Raw genomic sequence first — 22,614 nt, 5'->3', positions numbered from 1 at the left:
GAACCTTCTTTTACTATCTCATAGAGAAACTAACACAATTTTCAGGTTCAAAAAGGTCAACAGAACTTGGGATTCCCAGCCAGTCTCCCATGCTGGTACTTGCCAAGCCTTAAGCTGCATTGCTGCTGCGATCTGACGAGAGCAGGCACATTCAGCTTAGAATGGCCGTTGACAGCAGCTGTTCAATTTGAACCTTCTTTTACTATCTCATAGAGAAACTAACACAATTTTCAGGTTCAAAAAGGTCAACGGAACTTGGGATTCCCAGCCAGTCTCCCATGCTGGTACTTGCCAAGCCTTAAGCTGCATTGCTGCTGCGATCTGACGAGAGCAGGCACATTCAGCCTAGAATGGCCGTTGACAGCAGCTGTTCAATTTGAACCTACTTTTACTATCTCATAGAGAAACTAACACAATTTTCAGGTTCAAAAAGGTCAACAGAACTTGGGATTCCCAGCCAGTCTCCCATGCTGGTACTTGCCAAGCCTTAAGCTGCATTGCTGCTGCGATCTGACGAGAGCAGGCACATTCAGCTTAGAATGGCCGTTGACAGCAGCTGTTCAATTTGAACCTTCTTTTACTATCTCATAGAAAAACTAACACAATTTTCAGGTTCAAAAAGGTCAACAGAACTTGGGATTCCCAGCCAGTCTCCCATGCTGGTACTTGCCAAGCCTTAAGCTGCATTGCTGCTGCGATCTGACGAGAGGAGGCACATTCAGCTTAGAATGGTCGTTGACAGCAGCTGTTCAGTTTGAACCTTCTTTTACTATCTCATAGAGAAACTAACACAATTTTCAGGTTCAAAAAGGTCAACGGAACTTGGGAATCCCAGCCAGTCTCCCATGCTGGTACTTGCCAAGCCTTAAGCTGCATTGCTGCTGCGATCTGACGAGAGCAGGCACATTCAGCTTAGAATGGCCGTTGACAGCAGCTGTTCAATTTGAACCTTATTTTACTATCTCATAGAGAAACTAACACAATTTTCAGGTTCAAAAAGGTCAACGGAACTTGGGATTCCCAGCCAGTCTCCCATGCTGGTACTTGCCAAGCCTTAAGCTGCATCGCTGCTGCGATCTGACAAGAGCACGCACATTCAGCTTAGAACGGCTGTTGACAGCAGCTGTTCAATTTGAACCTTCTTTTACTATCTCATAGAGAAACTAACACAATTTTCAGGTTCAAAAAGGTCAACAGAACTTGGGATTCCCAGCCAGTCTCCCATGCTGGTACTTGCCAAGCCTTAAGCTGCATTGCTGCTGCGATCTGACGAGAGCAGGCACATTCAGCTTAGAATGGCCGTTGACAGCAGCTGTTCAATTTGAACCTTCTTTTACTATCTCATAGAGAAACTAACACAATTTTCAGGTTCAAAAAGGTCAACAGAACTTGGGATTCCCAGCCAGTCTCCCATACTGGTACTTGCCAAGCCTTAAGCTGCATTGCTGCTGCGATCTGACGAGAGCACGCACATTCAGCTTAGAATGGCCGTTGACAGCAGCTGTTCAATTTGTACCTTCTTTTACTATCTCATAGAGAAACTAACACAATTTTCAGCTTCAAAAAGGTCAACAGAACTTGGGATTCCCAGCCAGTCTCCCATACTGCTACTTGCCAAGCCTTAAGCTGCATTGCTGCTGCGATCTGACGAGAGCAGGCACATTCAGCTTAGAATAGCCGTTGACAGCAGCTGTTCAATTTGAACCTTCTTTTACTATCTCATAGAGAAACTAACACAATTTTTAGTTTCAAAAAGGTCAACAGAACTTGGGATTCCCAGCCAGTCTCCCTTGCTGGTACTTGCCAAGCCTTAAGCTGCATTGCTGCTGCGATCTGACAAGAGCACGCACATTCAGCTTAGAATGGCCGTTGACAGCAGCTGTTCAATTTGAACCTTCTTTTACTATCTCATAGAGAAACTAACATAATTTTCAGGTTCAAAAAGGTCAACGGAACTTGGGATTCGCAGCCAGTCTCCCATGCTGGTACTTGCCAAGCCTTAAGCTGCATTGCTGCTGCGATCTGACGAGAGCAGGCACATTCAGCTTAGAATGGCCGTTGACAGCAGCTGCCTAATTTCTACTTTCTTTTACTATCTCATAGAGAAACTAACACAATTTTCAGGTTCAAAAAGGTCAACAGAACTTGGGATTCCCAGCCAGTCTCCCATGCTGGTACTTGCCAAGCCTTAAGCTACAACGCTGCTGCGATCTGACAAGAGCATGCACATTCAGCTTAGAATGGCCGTTGACAGCAGCTGTTCAATTTGAACCTTCTTTTACTATCTCTTAGAGAAACTAACACATTTTCAGGTTCAAAAAGGTCAACGGAACTTGGGATTCCCAGCCAGTCTCCCATGCTGGTACTTGCCAAGCCTTAAGCTGCATTGCTGCTGCGATCTGACGAGAGCAGGCACATTCAGCTTAGAATGGCCGTTGACAGCAGCTGTTCAATTTGAACCTTCTTTTACTATCTCATAGAGAAACTAACACAATTTTCAGGTTCAAAAAGGTCAACGGAACTTGGGATTCGCAGCCAGTCTCCCATGCTGGTACTTGCCAAGCCTTAAGCTGCATCGCTGCTGCGATCTGACAAGAGCAGGCACATTCAGCTTAGAAAGGCCGTTGACAGCAGCTGTTCAATTTGAACCTTCTTTTACTATCTCATAGAGAAACTAACACAATTTTCAGGTTCAAAAAGGTCAACGGAACTTGGGATTCCCAGCCAGTCTCCCATGCTGGTACTTGCCAAGCCTTAAGCTGCATTGCTGCTGCGATCTGACGAGAGCAGGCACATTCAGCTTAGAATGGCCGTTGACAGCAGCTGTTCAATTTGAACCTTCTTTTACTATCTCATAGAGAAACTAACACAATTTTCAGGTTCAAAAAGGTCAACGGAACTTGGGATTCCCAGCCAGTCTCCCATGCTGGTACTTGCCAAGCCTTAAGCTGGTGCGATCTGAAGAGAGCAGGCACATTCAGCTTAGAATGGCCGTTGACAGCAGCTGTTCAATTTGAACCTTCTTTTACTATCTTATAGAGAAACTAACACAATTTTCAGGTTCAAAAAGGTCAACAGAACTTGGGATTCCCAGCCAGCCTCCCTTGCTGGTACTTGCCAAGCCTTAAGCTGCATCGGCGCTGCGATCTGACAAGAGCACGCACATTCAGCTTAGAATGGCCGTTGACAGCAGCTGTTCAATTTGAACCTTCTTTTACTATCTCATAGAGAAACTAACACAATTTTCAGGTTCAAAAAGGTCAACAGAACTTGGGATTCCCAGCCAGTCTCCCATGCTGGTACTTGCAAAGCCTTAAGCTGCATTGCTGCTGCGATCTGACGAGAGCAGGCACATTCAGCTTAGAATGGCCGTTGACAGCAGCTGTTCAATTTGAACCTTCTTTTACTATCTCATAGAGAAACTAACACAATTTTCAGGTTCAAAAAGGTCAATGGAACTTGGGATTCCCAGGCAGTCTGCCATGCTGGTACTTGCCAAGCCTTAAGCTGCTGCGATCTGAAGAGAGCAGGCACATTCAGCTTAGAATGGCCGTTGACAGCAGCTGTTCAATTTGAACCTTCTTTTACTATCTTATAGAGAAACTAACACAATTTTCAGGTTCAAAAAGGTCAACAGAACTTGGGATTCCCAGCCAGTCTCCCTTGCTGGTACTTGCCAAGCCTTAAGCTGCATCGGCGCTGCGATCTGACAAGAGCACGCACATTCAGATTAGAATGGCCGTTGACAGCAGCTGTTCAATTTGAACCTTCTTTTACTATCTCATAGAGAAACTAACACAATTTTCAGGTTCAAAAAGGTCAACAGAACTTGGGATTCCCAGCCAGTCTCCCATGCTGGTACTTGCCAAGCCTTAAGCTGCATTGCTGCTGCGATCTGACGAGAGCAGGCACATTCAGCTTAGAATGGCCGTTGACTGCAGCTGTTCAATTTGAACCTTCTTTTACTATCTCATAGAGAAACTAACACAATTTTCAGGTTCAAAAAGGTCAACGGAACTTGGGATTCCCTGCCAGTCTCCCATGCTTGTACTTGCCAAGCCTTAAGCTGCTGCGATCTGACGAGAGCAGGCACATTCAGCTTAGAATGGCCGTTGACAGCAGCTGTTCAATTTGAACCTTCTTTTACTATCTCATAGAGAAACTAACACAATTTTTAGTTTCAAAAAGGTCAAGAGAACTTGGAATTCCCAGCCAGTCTCCCTTGCTGGTACTTGCCAAGCCTTAAGCTGCATTGCTGCTGCGATCTGAAAGGAGCACGCACATTCAGCTTAGAATGGCCGTTGACAGCAGCTGTTCAATTTGAACCTTCTTTTACTATCTCATAGAGAAACTAACACAATTTTCAGGTTCAAAAAGGTCAACGGAACTTGGGATTCCCAGCCAGTCTCCCATGCTGGTACTTGCCAAGCCTTAAGCTGCTGCGATCTGACGAGAGCTGGCACATTCAGCTTAGAATGGCCATTGACAGAAGCTGTTCAATTTGAACCTTCTTTTACTATCTTATAGAGAAACTAACACAATTTTCAGGTTCAAAAAGGTCAACAGAACTTGGTATTTCCCAGCCAGTCTCCCTTGCTGGTACTTGCCAAGCCTTAAGCTGCATCGCCGCTGCGATCTGACAAGAGCACGCACATTCAGCTTAGAATGGCCGTTGACAGTAGCTGTTCAATTTGAACCTTCTTTTACTATCTCATAGAGAAACTAACACAATTTTCAGGTTCAAAAAGGTCAACAGAACTTGGGATTCCCAGCCAGTCTCCCATGCTGGTACTTGCCAAGCCTTAAGCTGCATTGCAGCTGCGATCTGACGAGAGCAGGCACATTCAGCTTAGAATGGCCGTTGACAGCAGCTGTTCAATTTGAACCTTCTTTTACTATCTCATAGAGAAACTAACACAATTTTCAGGTTCAAAAAGGGCAACGGAACTTGGGATTCCCAGCCAGTCTCCCATGCTGGTACTTGCCAAGCCTTAAGCTGCATTGCTGCTGCGATCTGACGAGAGCAGGCACATTCAGCTTAGAATGGCCGTTGACAGCAGCTGTTCAATTTGAACTTTCTTTTACTATCTCATAGAGAAACTAACACAATTTTCAGGTTCAAAAAGGTCAACGGAACTTGGGATTCCCTGCCAGTCTCCCATGCTTGTACTTGCCAAGCCTTAAGCTGCTGCGATCTGACGAGAGCAGGCACACTCAGCTTAGAATGGCCGTTGACAGCAGCTGTTCAATTTGAACCTTCTTTTACTATCTCATAGAGAAACTAACACAATTTTCAGGTTCAAAAAGGTCAACGGAACTTGGGATTCCCAGCCAGTCTCCCATGCTGGTACTTGCCAAGCCTTAAGCTGCATCGGCGCTGCGATCTGACAAGAGCGTGCACATTCAGCTTAGAATGGCCGTTGACAGCAGCTGTTCAATTTGAAACTTCTTTTACTATCTCATAGAGAAACTAACACAATTTTCAGCTTCAAAAAGGTCAACAGAACTTGGGATTCCCAGCCAGTCTCCCATACTGCTACTTGCCAAGCCTTAAGCTGCATTGCTGCTGCGATCTGACGAGAGCAGGCACATTCAGCTTAGAATAGCCGTTGACAGCAGCTGTTCAATTTGAACCTTCTTTTACTATCTCATAGAGAAACTAACACAATTTTTAGTTTCAAAAAGGTCAACAGAACTTGGGATTCCCAGCCAGTCTCCCATGCTGGTACTTGCCAAGCCTTAAGCTGCATTGCTGCTGCGATCTGACGAGAGCAGGCACATTCAGCTTAGGATGGCCGTTGACAGCAGCTGTTCAATTTGAACCTTCTTTTACTATCTCATAGAGAAACTAACACAATTTTCAGGTTCAAAAAGGTAAACGGAACTTGGGATTCGCAGCCAGTCTCCCATGCTGGTACTTGCCAAGCCTTAAGCTGCATCGGCGCTGCGATCTGACAAGAGCACGCACATTCAGCTTAGAATGGCCGTTGACAGCAGCTGTTCAATTTGAAACTTCTTTTACTATCTCATAGAGAAACTAACACAATTTTCAGGTTCAAAAAGGTCAACAGAACTTGGGATTTCCAGCCAGTCTCCCATGCTGGTACTTGCCAAGCCTTAAGCTGCATTGCTGCTGCGATCTGACCAGAGCAGGCACATTCAGCTTAGAATGGCCGTTGACAGCAACTGTTCAATTTGAACCTTCTTTTACTATCTCATAGAGAAACTAACACAATTTTCAGGTTCAAAAAGGTCAACGGAACTTGGGATTCCCAGCCAGTCTCCCATGCTGGTACTTGCCAAACCTTAAGCTGCATTGCTGCTGCGATCTGACGAGAGCAGGCACATTCAGCTTAGAATGGCCGTTGACAGCAGCTGTTCAATTTGAACCTTCTTTTACTATCTCATACAGAAACTAACACAATTTTCAGGTTCAAAAAGGTCAACAGAACTTGGGATTCCCAGCCAGTCTCCCTTGCTGGTACTTGCCAAGCCTTAAGCTGCATCGCTGCTGCGATCTGACAAGAGCACGCACATTCAGCTTAGAATGGCCGTTGACAGCAGCTGTTCAATTTGAACCTTCTTTTACTATCTCATAGAGAAACTAACAAAATTTTCAGGTTCAAAAAGGTCAACGGAACTTGGGATTCGCAGACAGTCTCCCATGCTGGTACTTGCCAAGCCTTAAGCTGCATCGCTGCTGCGATCTGACAGGAGCACGCACATTCAGCATAGAAAGGCCGTTGACAGCAGCTGTTCAATTTAAACATTCTTTTACTATCTCATAGAGAAACTAACACAATTTTCAGGTTCAAAAAGGTCAACGGAACTTGGGATTCCCAGCCAGTCTCCCATGCTGGTACTTGCTAAGCCATAAGCTGCATTGCTGCTGCGATCTGACGAGAGCAGGCACATTCAGCTTAGAATGGCCGTTAACAGCAGCTGTTCAGTTTGAACCTTCTTTTACTATCTCATAGAGAAACTAACACAATTTTCAGGTTCAAAAATGTCAACGGAACTTGGGATTCCCAGCCAGTCTCCCATGCTGGTACTTGCCAAGCCTTAAGCTGCATTGCTGCTGCGATCTGACGAGAGCACGCACATTCAGCTTAGAATGGCCGTTGACAGCAGCTCTTCAATTTGAACCTTCTTTTACTATCTCATAGAGAAACTAACAAAATTTTCAGGTTCAAAAAGGTCAACGGAACTTGGGATTCGCAGCCAGTCTCCCATGCTGGTACTTGCCAAGCCTTAAGCTGCATCGCTGCTGCGATCTGACAAGAGCACGCACATTCAGCTTAGAATGGCCGTTGACAGCAGCTGTTCAATTTGAAACTTCTTTTACTATCTCATAGAGAAACTAACACAATTTTCTGGTTCAAAAAGGTCAACGGAACTTGGGATTCCCAGCCAGTCTCCCATGCTGGTACTTGCCAAGCCTTAAGCTGCATCGGTGCTGCAATCTGACAAGAGCACGCACATTCAGCTTAGAATGGCCGTTGACAGCAGCTGTTCAATTTGAAACTTCTTTTACTATCTCATAGAGAAACTAACACAATTTTCAGGTTCAAAAAGGTCAACGGAACTTGGGATTCCCAGCCAGTCTCCCATGCTGGTACTTGCCAAGCCTTAAGCTGCATTGCTGCTGCGATCTGACCAGAGCAGGCACATTCAGCTTAGAATGGCCGTTGACAGCAGCTGTTCAATTTGAACCTTCTTTTACTATCTCATAGAGAAACTAACACAATTTTCAGGTTCAAAAAGGTCAACGGAACTTGGGATTCCCAGCCAGTCTCCCATGCTGGTACTTGCCAAGCCTTAAGCTGCATTGGTGCTGCGATCTGACGAGAGCAGGCACATTCAGCTTAGAATGGCCGTTGACAGCAGCTGTTCAATTTGAACCTTCTTTTACTATCTCATACAGAAACTAACACAATTTTCAAGTTCAAAAATGTCAACAGAACTTGGGATTCCCAGCCAGTCTCCCATGCTGGTACTTGCCAAGCCTTAAGCTGCATTGCTGCTGCGATCTGATCAGAGCAGGCACATTCAGCTAAGAATGGCTGTTGACAGCAGCTGTTCAATTTGAACCTTCTTTTACTATCTCATAGAGAAACTAACACAATTTTCAGGTTCAAAAAGGTCAACGGAACTTGGGATTCCCAGCCAGTCTCCCATGCTGGTACTTGCCAAGCCTTAAGCTGCATTGCTGCTGCGATCTGACGAGAGCAGGCACATTCAGCTTAGAATGGCCGTTGACAGCAGCTGTTCAATTTGAACCTTCTTTTACTATCTCATAGAGAAACTAACACAATTTTCAGGTTCAATAAGGTCAACAGAACTTGGGATTCCCAGCCAGTCTCCCTTGCTGGTACTTGCCAAGCCTTAAGCTGCATCGCTGCTGCGATCTGACAAGAGCACGCACATTCAGCTTAGAATGGCCGTTGACAGCAGCTGTTCAATTTGAACCTTCTTTTACTATCTCATAGAGAAACTAACACAATTTTCAGGTTCAAAAAGGTCAACGGAACTTGGGATTCCCAGCCAGTCTCCCATGCTGGTACTTGCCAAGCCTTAAGCTGCATTGCTGCTGCGATCTGACAAGAGCACGCACATTCAGCTTAGAATGGCCGTTGACAGCAGCTGTTCAATTTGAACCTTCTTTTACTATCTCATAGAGAAACTAACAAAATTTTCAGGTTCAAAAAGGTCAACGGAACTTGGGATTCGCAGCCAGTCTCACATGCTGGTACTTGCCAAGCCTTAAGCTGCATCGCTGCTGCGATCTGACAGGAGCACGCACATTCAGCTTAGAAAGGCCGTTGACAGCAGCTGTTCAATTTGAACCTTCTTTTACTATCTCATAGAGAAACTAACACAATTTTCAGGTTCAAAAAGGTCAACGGAACTTGGGATTCCCAGCCAGTCTCCCATGCTGGTACTTGCTAAGCCATAAGCTGCATTGCTGCTGCGATCTAACGAGAGCAGGCACATTCAGCTTAGAATGGCCGTTGACAGCAGCTGTTCAATTTGAACCTTATTTTACTATCTCATAGAGAAACTAACACAATTTTCAGGTTCAAAAAGGTCAACAGAACTTGGGATTGCCAGCCAGTCTCCCATGCTGGTACTTGCCAAGCCTTAAGCTGCATTGCTGCTGCGATCTGACGAGAGCAGGCACAATCAGCTTAGGATGGCCGTTGACAGCAGCTGTTCAATTTGAACCTTCTTTTACTATCTCATAGAGAAACTAACACAATTTTCAGGTTCAAAAAGGTAAACAGAACTTGGGATTCGCAGCCAGTCTCCCATGCTGGTACTTGCCAAGCCTTAAGCTGCATTGCTGCTGCGATCTGACGAGAGCAGGCACATTCAGCTTAGGATGGCCGTTGACAGCAGCTGTTCAATTTGAACCTTCTTTTACTATCTCATAGAGAAACTAACACAATTTTCAGGTTCAAAAAGGTCAACAGAACTTGGGATTCCTAGCCAGTCTCCCATGCTGGTACTTGCCAAGCCTTAAGCTGCATTGCTGCTGCGATCTGACGAGAGCGGGCACATTCAGCTTAGAATGGCCGTTGACAGCAGCTGTTCAATTTGAACCTTCTTTTACTATCTCATAGAGAAACTAACACAATTTTCAGGTTCAAAAAGGTCAACAGAACTTGGGATTCCCAGCCAGTCTCCCATGCTGGTACTTGCCAAGCCTTAAGCTGCATTGCTGCTGCGATCTGACGAGAGCAGGCACATTCAGCCTAGAATGGCCGTTGACAGCAGCTGTTCAATTTGAACCTTCTTTTACTATCTCATAGAGAAACTAACACAATTTTCAGGTTCAAAAAGGTCAACAGAACTTGGGATTCCCAGCCAGTCTCCCATGCTGGTACTTGCCAAGCCTTAAGCTGCATTGCTGCTGCGATCTGACGAGAGCAGGCACATTCAGCTTAGAATGGCCGTTGACAGCAGCTGTTCAATTTGAACCTTCTTTTACTATCTCATAGAAAAACTAACACAATTTTCAGGTTCAAAAAGGTCAACAGAACTTGGGATTCCCAGCCAGTCTCCCATGCTGGTACTTGCCAAGCCTTAAGCTGAATTGCTGCTGCGATCTGACGAGAGGAGGCACATTCAGCTTAGAATGGCCGTTGACAGCAGCTGTTCAGTTTGAACCTTCTTTTACTATCTCATAGAGAAACTAACACAATTTTCAGGTTCAAAAAGGTCAACGGAACTTGGGATTCCCAGCCAGTCTCCCATGCTGGTACTTGCCAAGCCTTAAGCTGCATTGCTGCTGCGATCTGACGAGAGCAGGCACATTCAGCTTAGAATGGCCGTTGACAGCAGCTGTTCAATTTGAACCTTATTTTACTATCTCATAGAGAAACTAACACAATTTTCAGGTTCAAAAAGGTCAACGGAACTTGGTATTCCCAGCCAGTCTCCTATGCTGGTACTTGCCAAGCCTTAAGCTGCATCGCTGCTGCGATCTGACAAGAGCACGCACATTCAGCTTAGAACGGCTGTTGACAGCAGCTGTTCAATTTGAACCTTCTTTTACTATCTCATAGAGAAACTAACACAATTTTCAGGTTCAAAAAGGTCAACGGAACTTGGGATTCCCAGCCAGTCTCCCATGCTGGTACTTGCCAAGCCTTAAGCTGCATTGCTGCTGCGATCTGACGAGAGCAGGCACATTCAGCTTAGAATGGCCATTGACGGCAGCTGTTCAATTTGAACCTTCTTTTACTATCTCATAGAGAAACTAACACAATATTTTAAGTTCAAAAAGGTCAACGGAACTTGGGATTCCCAGCCAGTCTCCCATGCTGGTACTTGCCAAGCCTTAAGCTGCATTGCTGCTGCGATCTGACGAGAGCAGGCACATTCAGCTTAGAATGGCCGTTGACAGCAGCTGTTCAATTTGAACCTTCTATTACTATCTCATAGAGAAACTAACACAATTTTCAGGTTCAAATAGGTCAACGGAACTTGGGATTCCCAGCCAGTCTCCCATGCTGGTACTTGCCAAGCCTTAAGCTGCTGCAATCTGAAGAGAGCAGGCACATTCAGCTTAGAATGGCCGTTGACAGCAGCTGTTCAATTTGAACCTTCTTTTACTATCTTATAGAGAAACTAACACAATTTTCAGGTTCAAAAAGGTCAACAGAACTTGGGATTCCCAGCCAGCCTCCCTTGCTGGTACTTGCCAAGCCTTAAGCTGCATCGGCGCTGCGATCTGACAAGAGCACGCACATTCAGCTTAGAATGGCCGTTGACAGCAGCTGTTCAATTTGAACCTTCTTTTACTATCTCATAGAGAAACTAACACAATTTTCAGGTTCAAAAAGGTCAACAGAACTTGGGATTCCCAGCCAGTCTCCCATGCTGGTACTTGCCAAGCCTTAAGCTGCATTGCTGCTGCGATCTGACGAGAGCAGGCACATTCAGCTTAGAATGGCCGTTGACAGCAGCTGTTCAATTTGAACCTTCTTTTACTATCTCATAGAGAAACTAACACAATTTTCAGGTTCAAAAAGGTCAACGGAACTTGGGATTCCCAGGCAGTCTGCCATGCTGGTACTTGCCAAGCCTTAAGCTGCTGCGATCTGAAGAGAGCAGGCACATTCAGCTTAGAATGGCCGTTGACAGCAGCTGTTCAATTTGAACTTTCTTTTACTATCTTATAGAGAAACTCACACAATTTTCAGGTTCAAAAAGGTCAACGGAACTTGGGATTCCCAGCCAGTCTCCCATGCTGGTACTTGCCAAGCCTTAAGCTGCATTGCTGCTGCGATCTGACGAGAGCAGGCACATTCAGCTTAGAATGGCCGTTGACAGCAGCTGTTCAATTTGAACCTTCTTTTACTATCTCATAGAGAAACTAACACAATTTTCAGGTTCAAAAAGGTCAACGGAACTTGGGATTCCCAGCCAATCTCCCATGCTGGTACTTGCCAAGCCTTAAGCTGCATTGCTGCTGCGATCTGACGAGAGCAGGCACATTCAGCTTAGAATGGCCGTTGACAGCAGCTGTTCAATTTGAACCTTCTTTTACTATCTCATAGAGAAACTAACACAATTTTCAGGTTCAAAAAGGTCAACAGAACTTGGGATTCCAAGCCAGTCTCCCATGCTGGTACTTGCCAAGCCTTAAGCTGCATTGCTGCTGCGATCTGACGAGAGCAGGCACATTCAGCTTAGAATGGCCGTTGACAGCAGCTGTTCAATTTGAACCTTCTTTTACTATCTCATAGAGAAACTAACACAATTTTCAGGTTCAAAAAGGTCAACAGAACTTGGGATTCCCAGCCAGTCTCCCATGCTGGTACTTGCCAAGCCTTAAGCTGCATTGCTGCTGCGATCTGACGAGAGCAGGCACATTCAGCTTAGAATGGCCGTTGACAGCAGCTGTTCAATTTGAACCTTCTTTTAATATCTCATAGAGAAACTAACACAATTTTCAGGTTCAAAAAGGTCAACGGAACTTAGGATTCCCAGCCAGTCTCCCATGCTGGTACTTGCCAAGCCTTAAGCTGCATTGCTGCTGCGAACTGACGAGAGCAGGCACATTCAGCTTAGAATGGCCGTTGACAGCAGCTGTTCAATTTGAACCTTCTTTTACTATCTCATAGAGAAACTAACACAATTTTCAGGTTCAAAAAGGTCAACGGAACTTGGGATTCCCAGCCAGTCTCCCATGCTGGTACTTGCCAAGCCTTAAGCTGCTGCGATCTGACGAGAGCAGGCACATTCAGCTTAGAATGGCCGTTGACAGCAGCTGTTCAATTTGAACCTTCTTTTACTATCTCATAGAAAAACTAACACAATTTTCAGGTTCAAAAAGGTCAACAGAACTTGGGATTCCCAGCCAGTCTCCCATGCTGGCACTTGCCAAGCCTTAAGCTGCATTGCTGCTGCGATCTAACGAGAGCAGGCACATTCAGCTTAGAATGGCCGTTGACAGCAGCTGTTCAATTTGAACCTTCTTTTACCATCTTTGACAGAGAAACTAACAATTTTCAGGTTCAAAAAGGTCAACGGAACTTGGGATTCCCAGCCAGTCTCCCATGCTGGTACTTGCCAAGCCTTAAGCTGCATTGATGCTGCGATCTGACGAGAGCAGGCACATTCAGCTTAGAATGGCCGTTGACAGCAGCTGTTCAGTTTGAACCTTCTTTTACTATCTCATAGAGAAACTAACACAATTTTCAGGTTCAAAAAGGTCAACGGAACTTGGGATTCCCAGCCAGTCTCCCATGCTGTTACTTGCCAAGCCTAAAGCTGCATTGCTGCTGCGATCTGACGAGAGCAGGCACATTCAGCTTAGAATGGCCGTTGACAGCAGCTGTTCAGTTTGAACCTTCTTTTACTATCTCATAGAGAAACTAACACAATTTTCAGGTTCAAAAAGGTCAACGGAACTTGGGATTCCCTGCCAGTCTCCCATGCTGGTACTTGCCAAGCCTTAAGCTGCATTGCTGCTGCGATCTGACGAGAGCAGGCACATTCAGCTTAGAATGGCCGTTGACAGCAGCTGTTCAATTTGAACCTTCTTTTACCATCTTTGACAGAGAAACTAACAATTTTCAGGTTCAAAAAGGTCAACAGAACTTGGGATTCCCAGCCAGTCTCCCATGCTGGTGCTTGCCAAGCCTTAAGCTGCATTGTTGCTGCGATCTGACTAGAGCAGGCACATTCAGCTTAGAATGGCCGTTGACAGCAGCTGTTCAATTTGAACCTTCTTTTACTATCTCATAGAGAAACTAACACAATTTTCAGGTTCAAAAAGGTCAACGGAACTTGGGATTCCCTACCAGTCTCCCATGCTGGTACTTGCCAAGCCTTAAGCTGCATTGCTGCTGCGATCTGACGAGAGCAGGCACATTCAGCTTAGAATGGCCGTTGACAGCAGCTGTTCAGTTTGAACCTTCTTTTACTATCTCATAGAGAAACTAACACAATTTTCAGGTTCAAAAAGGTCAACGGAACTTGGGATTCCCAGCCAGTCTCCCATGCTGGTACTTGCCAAGCCTTAAGCTGCTGCGATCTGACGAGAGCAGGCACATTCAGCTTAGAATGGCCGTTGACAGCAGCTGTTCAATTTGAACCTTCTTTTACTATCTCATAGAGAAACTAACACAATTTTCAGGTTCAAAAAGGTCAACAGAACTTGGGATTCCCAGCCAGTCTCCCATGCTGGTACTTGCCAAGCCTTAAGCTGCATTGCTGCTGCGATCTGACGAGAGCAGGCACATTCAGCTTAGAATGGCCGTTGACAGCAGCTGTTCAGTTTGAACCTTCTTTTACTATCTCATAGAGAAACTAACACAATTTTCAGGTTCAAAAAGGTCAACGGAACTTGGGATTCCCAGCCAGTCTCCCATGCTGGTACTTGCAAAGCCTTAAGCTGCATTGCTGCTGCGATCTGATGAGAGCAGGCACATTCAGCTTAGAATGGCCGTTGACAGCAGCTGTTCAATTTGAACCTTCTTTTACTATCTCATAGAGAAACTAACACAATTTTCAGGTTCAAAAAGGTCAACGGAACTTGGGATTCCCAGCCAGTCTCCCATGCTGGTACTTGCCAAGCCTTAAGCTGCTGCGATCTGACGAGAGCAGGCACATTCAGCTTAGAATGGCCGTTGACAGCAGCTGTTCAATTTGAACCTTCTTTTACTATCTCATAGAGAAACTAACACAATTTTCAGGTTCAAAAAGGTCAACAGAACTTGGGATTCCCAGCCAGTCTCCCATGCTGGTACTTGCCAAGCCTTAAGCTGCATTGCTGCTGCGATCTAACGAGAGCAGGCACATTCAGCTTAGAATGGCCGTTGACAGCAGCTGTTCAATTTGAACCTTCTTTTACTATCTCATAGAAAAACTAACACAATTTTCAGGTTCAAAAAGGTCAACAGAACTTGGGATTCCCAGCCAGTCTCCCATGCTGGTACTTGTCAAGACTTAAGCTGCATTGCTGCTGCGATCTGACGAGAGCAGGCACATTCAGCTTAGAATGGCCGTTGACAGCAGCTGTTCAATTTGAACCTTCTTTTACCATCTTTGACAGAGAAACTAACAATTTTCAGGTTCAAAAAGGTCAACGGAACTTGGGATTCCCAGCCAGTCTCCCATGCTGGTACTTGCCAAGCCTTAAGCTGCATTGCTGCTGCGATCTGACGAGAGCAGGCACATTCAGCTTAGAATGGCCGTTGACAGCAGCTGTTCAATTTGAACCTTCTTTTAATATCTCATAGAGAAACTAACACAATTTTCAGGTTCAAAAAGGTCAACGGAACTTAGGATTCCCAGCCAGTCTCCCATGCTGGTACTTGCCAAGCCTTAAGCTGCATTGCTGCTGCGAACTGACGAGAGCAGGCACATTCAGCTTAGAATGGCCGTTAGCAGCAACTGTTCAATTTGAACCTTCTTTTACTATCTCATAGAGAAACTAACACAATTTTCAGGTTCAAAAAGGTCAACGGAACTTGGGATTCCCAGCCAGTCTCCCATGCTGGTACTTGCCAAGCCTTAAGCTGCTGCGATCTGACGAGAGCAGGCACATTCAGCTTAGAATGGCCGTTGACAGCAGCTGCCTAATTTCTACTTTCTTTTACTATCTCATAGAGAAACTAACACCATTTTCAGGTTCAAAAAGCTCAACGGAACTTGGGATTCCCAGCCAGTCTCCCATGCTGGTACTTGCCAAGCCTTAAGCTGCATTGCTGCTGCGATCTGACGAGAGCAGGCACATTCAGCTTAGAAGGGCCGTTGACAGCAGCTGTTCAATTTGAACCTTCTTTTACTATCTCATAGAGAAACTAACACAATTTTCAGGTTCAAAAAGGTCAACGGAACTTGGGATTCCCAGCCAGTCTCCCATGCTGGTACTTGCCAAGCCTTAAGCTGCATTGATGCTGCGATCTGACGAGAGCAGGCACATTCAGCTTAGAATGGCCGTTGACAGCAGCTGTTCAGTTTGAACCTTCTTTTACTATCTCATAGAGAAACTAACACAATTTTCAGGTTCAAAAAGGTCAACGGAACTTGGGATTCACAGCCAGTCTCCCATGCTGGTACTTGCCAAGCCTTAAGCCGCATCGCTGCTGTGATCCGACAAGAGCACGCACATTCAGCTTAGAATGGCCGTTGACAGCAGCTGTTCAATTTGAACCTTCTTTTACTATCTCATAGAGAAACTAACACAATTTTCAGGTTCAAAAAGGTCAACGGAACTTGGGATTCCCAGCCAGTCTCCCATGCTGGTACTTGCCAAGCCTTAAGCTGCATTTCTGCTGCGATCTGACGAGAGCAGGCACATTCAGCTTAGAATGGCCGTTGACAGCAGCTGTTCAATTTGAACCTTCTTTTACTATCTCATAGAGAAACTAACACAATTTTCAGGTTCAAAAAGGTCAACAGAACTTGGGATTCCCAGCCAGTCTCCCATGCTGGTACTTGCCAAGACTTAAGCTGCATTGCTGCTGCGATCTGACGAGAGCAGGCACATTCAGCTTAGAATGGCCGTTGACAGCAGCTGTTAAATTTGAACCTTCTTTTACTATCTCATAGAGAAACTAACACAATTTTCAGGTTCAAAAAGGTCAACGGAACTTGGGATTCCCAGCCAGTCTCCCATGCTGTTACTTGCCAAGCCTAAAGCTGCATTGCTGCTGCGATCTGACGAGAGCAGGCACATTCAGCTTAGAATGGCCGTTGACAGCAGCTGTTCAGTTTGAACCTTCTTTTACTATCTCATAGAGAAACTGACACAATTTTCAGGTTCAAAAAGGTCAACGGAACTTGGGATTCCCAGCCAGTGTCCCATGCTGGTACTTGCCAAGCCTTAAGCTGCATTGCTGCTGCGATCTGACGAGAGCAGGCACATTCAGCTTAGAATGGCCGTTGACAGCAGCTGTTCAATTTGAACCTTCTTTTACTATCTCATAGAGAAACTAACACAATTTTCAGGTTCAAAAAGGTCAACGGAACTTGGGATTCCCAGCCAGTCTCCCATGCTGGTACTTGCCAAGCCTTAAGCTGCTGCGATCTGACGAGAGCAGGCACATTCAGCTTAGAATGGCCGTTGACAGCAGCTGTTCAATTTGAACCTTCTTTTACTATCTCATAGAGAAACTAACACAATTTTCAGGTTCAAAAAGGTCAACAGAACTTGGGATTCCCAGCCAGTCTCCCATGCTGGTACTTGCCAAGCCTTAAGCTGCATTGCTGCTGCGATCTGACGAGAGCATGCACATTCAGCTTAGAATGGCCGTTGACAGCAGCTGTTCAATTTGAACCTTCTTTTACTATCTCATAGAGAAACTAACACAATTTTCAGGTTCAAAAAGGTCAACGGAACTTGGGATTCCCAGCCAGTCTCCCATGCTGGTACTTGCCAAGCCTTAAGCTGCATTGCTGCTGCGATCTGACGAGAGCAGGCACATTCAGCTTAGAATGGCCGTTGACAGCAGCTGTTCAATTTGAACCTTCTTTTACTATCTCATAGAGAAACTAACACAATTTTCAGGTTCAAAAAGGTCAACAGAACTTGGGATTCCCAGCCAGTCTCCCAAGCTGGTACTTGCCAAGCCTTAAGCTGCATTGCTGCTGCGATCTGACGAGAGCAGGCACATTCAGCTTAGAATGGCCGTTGACAGCAGCTGTTCAATTTGAACCTTCTTTTACTATCTCATAGAAAAACTAACACAATTTTCAGGTTCAAAAAGGTCAACAGAACTTGGGATTCCCAGCCAGTCTCCCATGCTGGTACTTGCCAAGCCTTAAGCTGCATTGCTGCTGCGATCTGACGAGAGCAGGCACATTCAGCTTAGAATGGCCGTTGACAGCAGCTGTTCAATTTGAACCTTCTTTTACCATCTTTGACAGAGAAACTAACAATTTTCAGGTTCAAAAAGGTCAACGGAACTTGGGATTCCCAGCCAGTCTCCCATGCTGGTACTTGCCAAGCCTTAAGCTGCATTGCTGCTGCGATCTGACGAGAGCAGGCACATTCAGCTTAGAATGGCCGTTGACAGCAGCTGTTCAATTTGAACCTTCTTTTAATATCTCATAGAGAAACTAACACAATTTTCAGGTTCAAAAAGGTCAACGGAACTTAGGATTCCCAGCCAGTCTCCCATGCTGGTACTTGCCAAGCCTTAAGCTGCATTGCTGCTGCGATCTGACGAGAGCAGGCACATTCAGCTTAGAATGGCCGTTGACAGCAGCTGTTCAATTTGAACCTTCTTTTACCATCTTTGACAGAGAAACTAACAATTTTCAGGTTCAAAAAGGTCAACGGAACTTGGGATTCCCAGCCAGTCTCCCATGCTGGTACTTGCCAAGCCTTAAGCTGCATTGCTGCTGCGATCTGACGAGAGCAGGCACATTCAGCTTAGAATGGCCGTTGACAGCAGCTGCCTAATTTCTACTTTCTTTTACTATCTCATAGAGAAACTAACACAATTTTCAGGTTCAAAAAGGTCAACGGAACTTGGGATTCCCAGCCAGTCTCCCATGCTGGTACTTGCCAAGCCTTAAGCTGCATTGCTGCTGCGATCTGACGAGAGCAGGCACATTCAGCTTAGAATGGCCGTTGACAGCAGCTGTTCAGTTTGAACCTTCTTTTACTATCTCATAGAGAGACTAACACAATTTTCAGGTTCAAAAAGGTCAACGGAACTTGGGATTCACAGCCAGTCTCCCATGCTGGTACTTGCCAAGCCTTAAGCCGCATCGCTGCTTTGATCCGACAAGAGCACGCACATTCAGCTTAGAATGGCCGTTGACAGCAGCTGTTCAATTTGAACCTTCTTTTACTATCTCATAGAGAAACTAACACAATTTTCAGGTTCAAAAAGGTCAACGGAACTTTGGATTCCCAGCCAGTCTCCCATGCTGGTACTTGCCAAGCCTTAAGCTGCATTGCTGCTGCGATCTGACGAGAGCAGGCACATTCAGCTTAGAATGGCCGTTGACAGCAGCTGTTCAATTTGAACCTTCTTTTACTATCTCATAGAGAAACTAACACAATTTTCAGGTTCAAAAAGGTCAACAGAACTTGGGATTCCCAGCCAGTCTCCCATGCTGGTACTTGCCAAGCCTTAAGCTGCATTGCTGCTGCGATCTGACGAGAGCAGGCACATTCAGCTTAGAATTGCCGTTGACAGCAGCTGTTCAATTTGAACCTTCTTTTACTATCTCATAGAGAAACTAACACAATTTTCAGGTTCAAAAAGGTCAACGGAACTTGGGATTCCCAGCCAGTCTCCCATGCTGTTACTTGCCAAGCCTAAAGCTGCATTGCTGCTGCGATCTGACGAGAGCAGGCACATTCAGCTTAGAATGGCCGTTGACAGCAGCTGTTCAGTTTGAACCTTCTTTTACTATCTCATAGAGAAACTAACACAATTTTCAGGTTCAAAAAGGTCAACGGAACTTGGGATTCCCAGCCAGTCTCCCATGCTGGTACTTGCCAAGCCTTAAGCTGCATTACTGCTGCTGCGATCTGACAAGAGCAGGCACATTCAGCTTAGAATGGCCGTTGACAGCAGCTGTTCAATTTGAACCTTCTTTTACTATCTCATAGAGAAACTAACACAATTTTCAGGTTCAAAAAGGTCAACGGAACTTGGGATTCCCAGCCAGTCTCCCATGCTGGTACTTGCCAAGCCTTAAGCTGCATTGCTGCTGCGATCTGACGAGAGCAGGCACATTCAGCTTAGAATGGCCGTTGACAGCAGCTGCCTAATTTCTACTTTCTTTTACTATCTCATAGAGAAACTAACACAATTTTCAGGTTCAAAAAGGTCAACGGAACTTGGGATTCCCAGCCAGTCTCCCATGCTGGTACTTGCCAAGCCTTAAGCTGCATTGCTGCTGCGATCTGACGAGAGCAGGCACATTCAGCTTAGAATGGCCGTTGACAGCAGCTGTTCAATTTGAACCTTCTTTTACTATCTCATAGAGAAACTAACACAATTTTCAGGTTCAAAAAGGTCAACGGAACTTGGGATTCCCAGCCAGTCTCCCATGCTGGTACTTGCCAAGCCTTAAGCTGCATTGCTGCTGCGATCTGACGAGAGCAGGCACATTCAGCTTAGAATAGCCGTTGACAGCAGCTGTTCAATTTGAACCTTCTTTTAATATCTCATAGAGAAACTAACACAATTTTCAGGTTCAAAAAGGTCAACGGAACTTAGGATTCCCAGCCAGTCTCCCATGCTGGTACTTGCCAAGCCTTAAGCTGCATTGCTGCTGCGAACTGACGAGAGCAGGCACATTCAGCTTAGAATGGCCGTTAGCAGCAGCTGTTCAATTTGAACCTTCTTTTACCATCTTTGACAGAGAAACTAACAATTTTCAGGTTCAAAAAGGTCAACGGAACTTGGGATTCCCAGCCAGTCTCCCATGCTGGTACTTGCCAAGCCCTAAGCTGCATTGATGCTGCGATCTGACGAGAGCAGGCACTTTCAGCTTAGAATGGCCGTTGACAGCAGCTGTTCAGTTTGAACCTTCTTTTACTATCTCATAGAGAAACTAACACAATTTTCAGGTTCAAAAAGGTCAACGGAACTTGGGATTCCCAGCCAGTCTCCCATGCTGGTACTTGCCAAGCCTTAAGCTGCATTGCTGCTGCGATCTGACGAGAGCAGGCACATTCAGCTTAGAATGGCCGTTGACAGCAGCTGTTCAATTTGAACCTTCTTTTACTATCTCATAGAAAACTAACACAATTTTCAGGTTCAAAAAGGTCAACGGAACTTTGGATTCCCAGCCAGTCTCCCATGCTGGTACTTGCCAAGCCTTAAGCTGCATTGCTGCTGCGATCTGACGAGAGCAGGCACATTCAGCTTAGAATGGCCGTTGACAGCAGCTGTTCAATTTGAACCTTCTTTTACTATCTCATAGAAAAACTAACACAATTTTCAGGTTCAAAAAGGTCAACAGAACTTGGGATTCCCAGCCAGTCTCCCATGCTGGTACTTGCCAAGCCTTAAGCTGCATTGCTGCTGCGATCTGACGAGAGCAGGCACATTCAGCTTAGAATGGCCGTTGACTGCAGCTGTTCAATTTGAACCTTCTTTTACCATCTTTGACAGAGAAACTAACAATTTTCAGGTTCAAAAAGGTCAACGGAACTTGGGATTCCCAGCCAGTCTCCCATGCTGGTACTTGCCAAGCCTTAAGCTGCATTGCTGCTGCGATCTGACGAGAGCAGGCACATTCAGCTTAGAATGGCCGTTGACAGCAGCTGCCTAATTTCTACTTTCTTTTACTATCTCATAGAGAAACTAACACAATTTTCAGGTTCAAAAAGCTCAACGGAACTTGGGATTCCCAGCCAATCTCCCATGCTGGTACTTGCCAAGCCTTAAGCTGCATTGATGCTGCGATCTGACGAGAGCAGGCACATTCAGCTTAGAATGGCCGTTGACAGCAGCTGTTCAGTTTGAACCTTCTTTTACTATCTCATAGAGAAACTAACACAATTTTCAGGTTCAAAAAGGTCAACGGAACTTGGGATTCACAGCCAGTCTCCCATGCTGGTACTTGCCAAGCCTTAAGCCGCATCGCTGCTGTGATCCGACAAGAGCACGCACATTCAGCTTAGAATGGCCGTTGACAGCAGCTGTTCAATTTGAACCTTCTTTTACTATCTCATAGAGAAACTAACACAATTTTCAGGTTCAAAAAGGGCAACGGAACTTGGGATTCCCAGCCAGTCTCCCATGCTGGTACTTGCCAAGCCTTAAGCTGCATTTCTGCTGCGATCTGACGAGAGCAGGCACATTCAGCTTAGAATGGCCGTTGACAGCAGCTGTTCAATTTGAACCTTCTTTTACTATCTCATAGAGAAACTAACACAATTTTCAGGTTCAAAAAGGTCAACAGAACTTGGGATTCCCAGCCAGTCTCCCATGCTGGTACTTGCCAAGACTTAAGCTGCATTGCTGCTGCGATCTGACGAGAGCAGGCACATTCAGCTTAGAATGGCCGTTGACAGCAGCTGTTCAATTTGAACCTTATTTTACTATCTCATAGAGAAACTAACACAATTTTCAGGTTCAAAAAGGTCAACGGAACTTGGGATTCCAAGCCAGTCTCCCATGCTGTTACTTGCCAAGCCTAAAGCTGCATTGCTGCTGCGATCTGACGAGAGCAGGCACATTCAGCTTAGAATGGCCGTTGACAGCAGCTGTTCAGTTTGAACCTTCTTTTACTATCTCATAGAGAAACTAACACAATTTTCAGGTTCAAAAAGGTCAACGGAACTTGGGATTCCCAGCCAGTCTCCCATGCTGGTACTTGCCAAGCCTTAAGCTGCATTGCTGCTGCGATCTGACGAGAGCAGGCACATTCAGCTTAGAATGGCCGTTGACAGCAGCTGTTCAATTTGAACCTTCTTTTACTATCTCATAGAGAAACTAACACAATTTTCAGGTTCAAAAAGGTCAACGGAACTTGGGATTCCCAGCCAGTCTCCCATGCTGGTACTTGCCAAGCCTTAAGCTGCATTGCTGCTGCGATCTGACGAGAGCAGGCACATTCAGCTTAGAATGGCCGTTGACAGCAGCTGTTCAATTTGAACCTTCTTTTACTATCTCATAGAGA

At 45.5% G+C, this 22,614-nt stretch overlaps 80 pseudogenes; all 80 read right to left on the bottom strand.

Moving 5' to 3' along the window:
* Window positions 1-54: 54 nt before the first annotated feature.
* Window positions 55-173, bottom strand: LOC140080871 (5S ribosomal RNA; annotated as a pseudogene).
* Window positions 174-243: 70 nt separating this feature from the next.
* Window positions 244-362, bottom strand: LOC140082914 (5S ribosomal RNA; annotated as a pseudogene).
* Window positions 363-432: 70 nt separating this feature from the next.
* LOC140080870 (5S ribosomal RNA) lies at window positions 433-551 on the bottom strand (annotated as a pseudogene).
* Window positions 552-810: 259 nt separating this feature from the next.
* On the bottom strand, window positions 811-929 carry LOC140092538 (5S ribosomal RNA; annotated as a pseudogene).
* Window positions 930-1,188: 259 nt separating this feature from the next.
* On the bottom strand, window positions 1,189-1,307 carry LOC140080869 (5S ribosomal RNA; annotated as a pseudogene).
* A 70-nt stretch (window positions 1,308-1,377) lies between these two features.
* LOC140089826 (5S ribosomal RNA) lies at window positions 1,378-1,496 on the bottom strand (annotated as a pseudogene).
* Window positions 1,497-1,566: 70 nt separating this feature from the next.
* Window positions 1,567-1,685, bottom strand: LOC140092857 (5S ribosomal RNA; annotated as a pseudogene).
* A 259-nt stretch (window positions 1,686-1,944) lies between these two features.
* On the bottom strand, window positions 1,945-2,063 carry LOC140088306 (5S ribosomal RNA; annotated as a pseudogene).
* A 258-nt stretch (window positions 2,064-2,321) lies between these two features.
* LOC140100709 (5S ribosomal RNA) lies at window positions 2,322-2,440 on the bottom strand (annotated as a pseudogene).
* A 259-nt stretch (window positions 2,441-2,699) lies between these two features.
* Window positions 2,700-2,818, bottom strand: LOC140100708 (5S ribosomal RNA; annotated as a pseudogene).
* Window positions 2,819-3,258: 440 nt separating this feature from the next.
* Window positions 3,259-3,377, bottom strand: LOC140094302 (5S ribosomal RNA; annotated as a pseudogene).
* A 440-nt stretch (window positions 3,378-3,817) lies between these two features.
* On the bottom strand, window positions 3,818-3,936 carry LOC140080868 (5S ribosomal RNA; annotated as a pseudogene).
* Window positions 3,937-4,747: 811 nt separating this feature from the next.
* On the bottom strand, window positions 4,748-4,866 carry LOC140089291 (5S ribosomal RNA; annotated as a pseudogene).
* Window positions 4,867-4,936: 70 nt separating this feature from the next.
* Window positions 4,937-5,055, bottom strand: LOC140084759 (5S ribosomal RNA; annotated as a pseudogene).
* A 440-nt stretch (window positions 5,056-5,495) lies between these two features.
* Window positions 5,496-5,614, bottom strand: LOC140092855 (5S ribosomal RNA; annotated as a pseudogene).
* A 70-nt stretch (window positions 5,615-5,684) lies between these two features.
* Window positions 5,685-5,803, bottom strand: LOC140082247 (5S ribosomal RNA; annotated as a pseudogene).
* A 448-nt stretch (window positions 5,804-6,251) lies between these two features.
* LOC140086335 (5S ribosomal RNA) lies at window positions 6,252-6,370 on the bottom strand (annotated as a pseudogene).
* A 448-nt stretch (window positions 6,371-6,818) lies between these two features.
* Window positions 6,819-6,937, bottom strand: LOC140098431 (5S ribosomal RNA; annotated as a pseudogene).
* A 70-nt stretch (window positions 6,938-7,007) lies between these two features.
* Window positions 7,008-7,126, bottom strand: LOC140091360 (5S ribosomal RNA; annotated as a pseudogene).
* A 448-nt stretch (window positions 7,127-7,574) lies between these two features.
* LOC140091296 (5S ribosomal RNA) lies at window positions 7,575-7,693 on the bottom strand (annotated as a pseudogene).
* Window positions 7,694-7,763: 70 nt separating this feature from the next.
* On the bottom strand, window positions 7,764-7,882 carry LOC140086415 (5S ribosomal RNA; annotated as a pseudogene).
* Window positions 7,883-7,952: 70 nt separating this feature from the next.
* On the bottom strand, window positions 7,953-8,071 carry LOC140095335 (5S ribosomal RNA; annotated as a pseudogene).
* Window positions 8,072-8,141: 70 nt separating this feature from the next.
* Window positions 8,142-8,260, bottom strand: LOC140100706 (5S ribosomal RNA; annotated as a pseudogene).
* A 259-nt stretch (window positions 8,261-8,519) lies between these two features.
* Window positions 8,520-8,638, bottom strand: LOC140096451 (5S ribosomal RNA; annotated as a pseudogene).
* A 259-nt stretch (window positions 8,639-8,897) lies between these two features.
* LOC140097718 (5S ribosomal RNA) lies at window positions 8,898-9,016 on the bottom strand (annotated as a pseudogene).
* Window positions 9,017-9,086: 70 nt separating this feature from the next.
* LOC140098533 (5S ribosomal RNA) lies at window positions 9,087-9,205 on the bottom strand (annotated as a pseudogene).
* Window positions 9,206-9,275: 70 nt separating this feature from the next.
* LOC140097888 (5S ribosomal RNA) lies at window positions 9,276-9,394 on the bottom strand (annotated as a pseudogene).
* A 70-nt stretch (window positions 9,395-9,464) lies between these two features.
* LOC140095517 (5S ribosomal RNA) lies at window positions 9,465-9,583 on the bottom strand (annotated as a pseudogene).
* A 70-nt stretch (window positions 9,584-9,653) lies between these two features.
* On the bottom strand, window positions 9,654-9,772 carry LOC140084056 (5S ribosomal RNA; annotated as a pseudogene).
* Window positions 9,773-9,842: 70 nt separating this feature from the next.
* Window positions 9,843-9,961, bottom strand: LOC140080867 (5S ribosomal RNA; annotated as a pseudogene).
* Window positions 9,962-10,220: 259 nt separating this feature from the next.
* LOC140100705 (5S ribosomal RNA) lies at window positions 10,221-10,339 on the bottom strand (annotated as a pseudogene).
* Window positions 10,340-10,598: 259 nt separating this feature from the next.
* LOC140082852 (5S ribosomal RNA) lies at window positions 10,599-10,717 on the bottom strand (annotated as a pseudogene).
* Window positions 10,718-10,788: 71 nt separating this feature from the next.
* Window positions 10,789-10,907, bottom strand: LOC140100704 (5S ribosomal RNA; annotated as a pseudogene).
* A 440-nt stretch (window positions 10,908-11,347) lies between these two features.
* LOC140080866 (5S ribosomal RNA) lies at window positions 11,348-11,466 on the bottom strand (annotated as a pseudogene).
* A 251-nt stretch (window positions 11,467-11,717) lies between these two features.
* LOC140100703 (5S ribosomal RNA) lies at window positions 11,718-11,836 on the bottom strand (annotated as a pseudogene).
* Window positions 11,837-11,906: 70 nt separating this feature from the next.
* On the bottom strand, window positions 11,907-12,025 carry LOC140085891 (5S ribosomal RNA; annotated as a pseudogene).
* A 70-nt stretch (window positions 12,026-12,095) lies between these two features.
* On the bottom strand, window positions 12,096-12,214 carry LOC140087412 (5S ribosomal RNA; annotated as a pseudogene).
* Window positions 12,215-12,284: 70 nt separating this feature from the next.
* On the bottom strand, window positions 12,285-12,403 carry LOC140080865 (5S ribosomal RNA; annotated as a pseudogene).
* A 70-nt stretch (window positions 12,404-12,473) lies between these two features.
* On the bottom strand, window positions 12,474-12,592 carry LOC140094756 (5S ribosomal RNA; annotated as a pseudogene).
* Window positions 12,593-12,843: 251 nt separating this feature from the next.
* On the bottom strand, window positions 12,844-12,962 carry LOC140094470 (5S ribosomal RNA; annotated as a pseudogene).
* Window positions 12,963-13,032: 70 nt separating this feature from the next.
* Window positions 13,033-13,151, bottom strand: LOC140084386 (5S ribosomal RNA; annotated as a pseudogene).
* Window positions 13,152-13,221: 70 nt separating this feature from the next.
* On the bottom strand, window positions 13,222-13,340 carry LOC140090777 (5S ribosomal RNA; annotated as a pseudogene).
* A 70-nt stretch (window positions 13,341-13,410) lies between these two features.
* On the bottom strand, window positions 13,411-13,529 carry LOC140083994 (5S ribosomal RNA; annotated as a pseudogene).
* A 259-nt stretch (window positions 13,530-13,788) lies between these two features.
* Window positions 13,789-13,907, bottom strand: LOC140085949 (5S ribosomal RNA; annotated as a pseudogene).
* A 251-nt stretch (window positions 13,908-14,158) lies between these two features.
* Window positions 14,159-14,277, bottom strand: LOC140080864 (5S ribosomal RNA; annotated as a pseudogene).
* Window positions 14,278-14,347: 70 nt separating this feature from the next.
* LOC140089699 (5S ribosomal RNA) lies at window positions 14,348-14,466 on the bottom strand (annotated as a pseudogene).
* Window positions 14,467-14,717: 251 nt separating this feature from the next.
* LOC140083103 (5S ribosomal RNA) lies at window positions 14,718-14,836 on the bottom strand (annotated as a pseudogene).
* Window positions 14,837-14,906: 70 nt separating this feature from the next.
* LOC140092460 (5S ribosomal RNA) lies at window positions 14,907-15,025 on the bottom strand (annotated as a pseudogene).
* A 70-nt stretch (window positions 15,026-15,095) lies between these two features.
* LOC140100702 (5S ribosomal RNA) lies at window positions 15,096-15,214 on the bottom strand (annotated as a pseudogene).
* A 440-nt stretch (window positions 15,215-15,654) lies between these two features.
* On the bottom strand, window positions 15,655-15,773 carry LOC140096058 (5S ribosomal RNA; annotated as a pseudogene).
* A 70-nt stretch (window positions 15,774-15,843) lies between these two features.
* LOC140084385 (5S ribosomal RNA) lies at window positions 15,844-15,962 on the bottom strand (annotated as a pseudogene).
* A 259-nt stretch (window positions 15,963-16,221) lies between these two features.
* On the bottom strand, window positions 16,222-16,340 carry LOC140083557 (5S ribosomal RNA; annotated as a pseudogene).
* A 70-nt stretch (window positions 16,341-16,410) lies between these two features.
* LOC140090344 (5S ribosomal RNA) lies at window positions 16,411-16,529 on the bottom strand (annotated as a pseudogene).
* Window positions 16,530-16,599: 70 nt separating this feature from the next.
* LOC140090776 (5S ribosomal RNA) lies at window positions 16,600-16,718 on the bottom strand (annotated as a pseudogene).
* A 70-nt stretch (window positions 16,719-16,788) lies between these two features.
* LOC140084859 (5S ribosomal RNA) lies at window positions 16,789-16,907 on the bottom strand (annotated as a pseudogene).
* Window positions 16,908-17,158: 251 nt separating this feature from the next.
* LOC140091660 (5S ribosomal RNA) lies at window positions 17,159-17,277 on the bottom strand (annotated as a pseudogene).
* Window positions 17,278-17,347: 70 nt separating this feature from the next.
* On the bottom strand, window positions 17,348-17,466 carry LOC140100701 (5S ribosomal RNA; annotated as a pseudogene).
* A 70-nt stretch (window positions 17,467-17,536) lies between these two features.
* On the bottom strand, window positions 17,537-17,655 carry LOC140084087 (5S ribosomal RNA; annotated as a pseudogene).
* Window positions 17,656-17,725: 70 nt separating this feature from the next.
* LOC140080863 (5S ribosomal RNA) lies at window positions 17,726-17,844 on the bottom strand (annotated as a pseudogene).
* Window positions 17,845-17,914: 70 nt separating this feature from the next.
* On the bottom strand, window positions 17,915-18,033 carry LOC140100700 (5S ribosomal RNA; annotated as a pseudogene).
* A 70-nt stretch (window positions 18,034-18,103) lies between these two features.
* Window positions 18,104-18,222, bottom strand: LOC140085130 (5S ribosomal RNA; annotated as a pseudogene).
* A 70-nt stretch (window positions 18,223-18,292) lies between these two features.
* Window positions 18,293-18,411, bottom strand: LOC140100699 (5S ribosomal RNA; annotated as a pseudogene).
* Window positions 18,412-18,481: 70 nt separating this feature from the next.
* Window positions 18,482-18,600, bottom strand: LOC140100697 (5S ribosomal RNA; annotated as a pseudogene).
* A 259-nt stretch (window positions 18,601-18,859) lies between these two features.
* LOC140091408 (5S ribosomal RNA) lies at window positions 18,860-18,978 on the bottom strand (annotated as a pseudogene).
* Window positions 18,979-19,048: 70 nt separating this feature from the next.
* LOC140085524 (5S ribosomal RNA) lies at window positions 19,049-19,167 on the bottom strand (annotated as a pseudogene).
* A 70-nt stretch (window positions 19,168-19,237) lies between these two features.
* LOC140090775 (5S ribosomal RNA) lies at window positions 19,238-19,356 on the bottom strand (annotated as a pseudogene).
* Window positions 19,357-19,618: 262 nt separating this feature from the next.
* LOC140100695 (5S ribosomal RNA) lies at window positions 19,619-19,737 on the bottom strand (annotated as a pseudogene).
* A 70-nt stretch (window positions 19,738-19,807) lies between these two features.
* On the bottom strand, window positions 19,808-19,926 carry LOC140100694 (5S ribosomal RNA; annotated as a pseudogene).
* A 70-nt stretch (window positions 19,927-19,996) lies between these two features.
* On the bottom strand, window positions 19,997-20,115 carry LOC140083053 (5S ribosomal RNA; annotated as a pseudogene).
* Window positions 20,116-20,374: 259 nt separating this feature from the next.
* Window positions 20,375-20,493, bottom strand: LOC140084794 (5S ribosomal RNA; annotated as a pseudogene).
* Window positions 20,494-20,563: 70 nt separating this feature from the next.
* On the bottom strand, window positions 20,564-20,682 carry LOC140100693 (5S ribosomal RNA; annotated as a pseudogene).
* A 69-nt stretch (window positions 20,683-20,751) lies between these two features.
* Window positions 20,752-20,870, bottom strand: LOC140091407 (5S ribosomal RNA; annotated as a pseudogene).
* A 70-nt stretch (window positions 20,871-20,940) lies between these two features.
* LOC140080861 (5S ribosomal RNA) lies at window positions 20,941-21,059 on the bottom strand (annotated as a pseudogene).
* Window positions 21,060-21,129: 70 nt separating this feature from the next.
* LOC140100692 (5S ribosomal RNA) lies at window positions 21,130-21,248 on the bottom strand (annotated as a pseudogene).
* Window positions 21,249-21,318: 70 nt separating this feature from the next.
* Window positions 21,319-21,437, bottom strand: LOC140098760 (5S ribosomal RNA; annotated as a pseudogene).
* Window positions 21,438-21,696: 259 nt separating this feature from the next.
* On the bottom strand, window positions 21,697-21,815 carry LOC140090802 (5S ribosomal RNA; annotated as a pseudogene).
* Window positions 21,816-21,885: 70 nt separating this feature from the next.
* Window positions 21,886-22,004, bottom strand: LOC140090343 (5S ribosomal RNA; annotated as a pseudogene).
* A 70-nt stretch (window positions 22,005-22,074) lies between these two features.
* On the bottom strand, window positions 22,075-22,193 carry LOC140096374 (5S ribosomal RNA; annotated as a pseudogene).
* Window positions 22,194-22,263: 70 nt separating this feature from the next.
* On the bottom strand, window positions 22,264-22,382 carry LOC140100691 (5S ribosomal RNA; annotated as a pseudogene).
* A 70-nt stretch (window positions 22,383-22,452) lies between these two features.
* LOC140100690 (5S ribosomal RNA) lies at window positions 22,453-22,571 on the bottom strand (annotated as a pseudogene).
* Between the last annotated feature and the right edge of the window lie 43 nt (window positions 22,572-22,614).

Source organism: Engystomops pustulosus, chromosome 9 (assembly GCF_040894005.1).
Source record: "Engystomops pustulosus chromosome 9, aEngPut4.maternal, whole genome shotgun sequence".
Lineage (NCBI taxonomy): Eukaryota > Metazoa > Chordata > Amphibia > Anura > Leptodactylidae > Engystomops > Engystomops pustulosus.
This window is presented reverse-complemented; position numbering and strand designations above follow the sequence as displayed.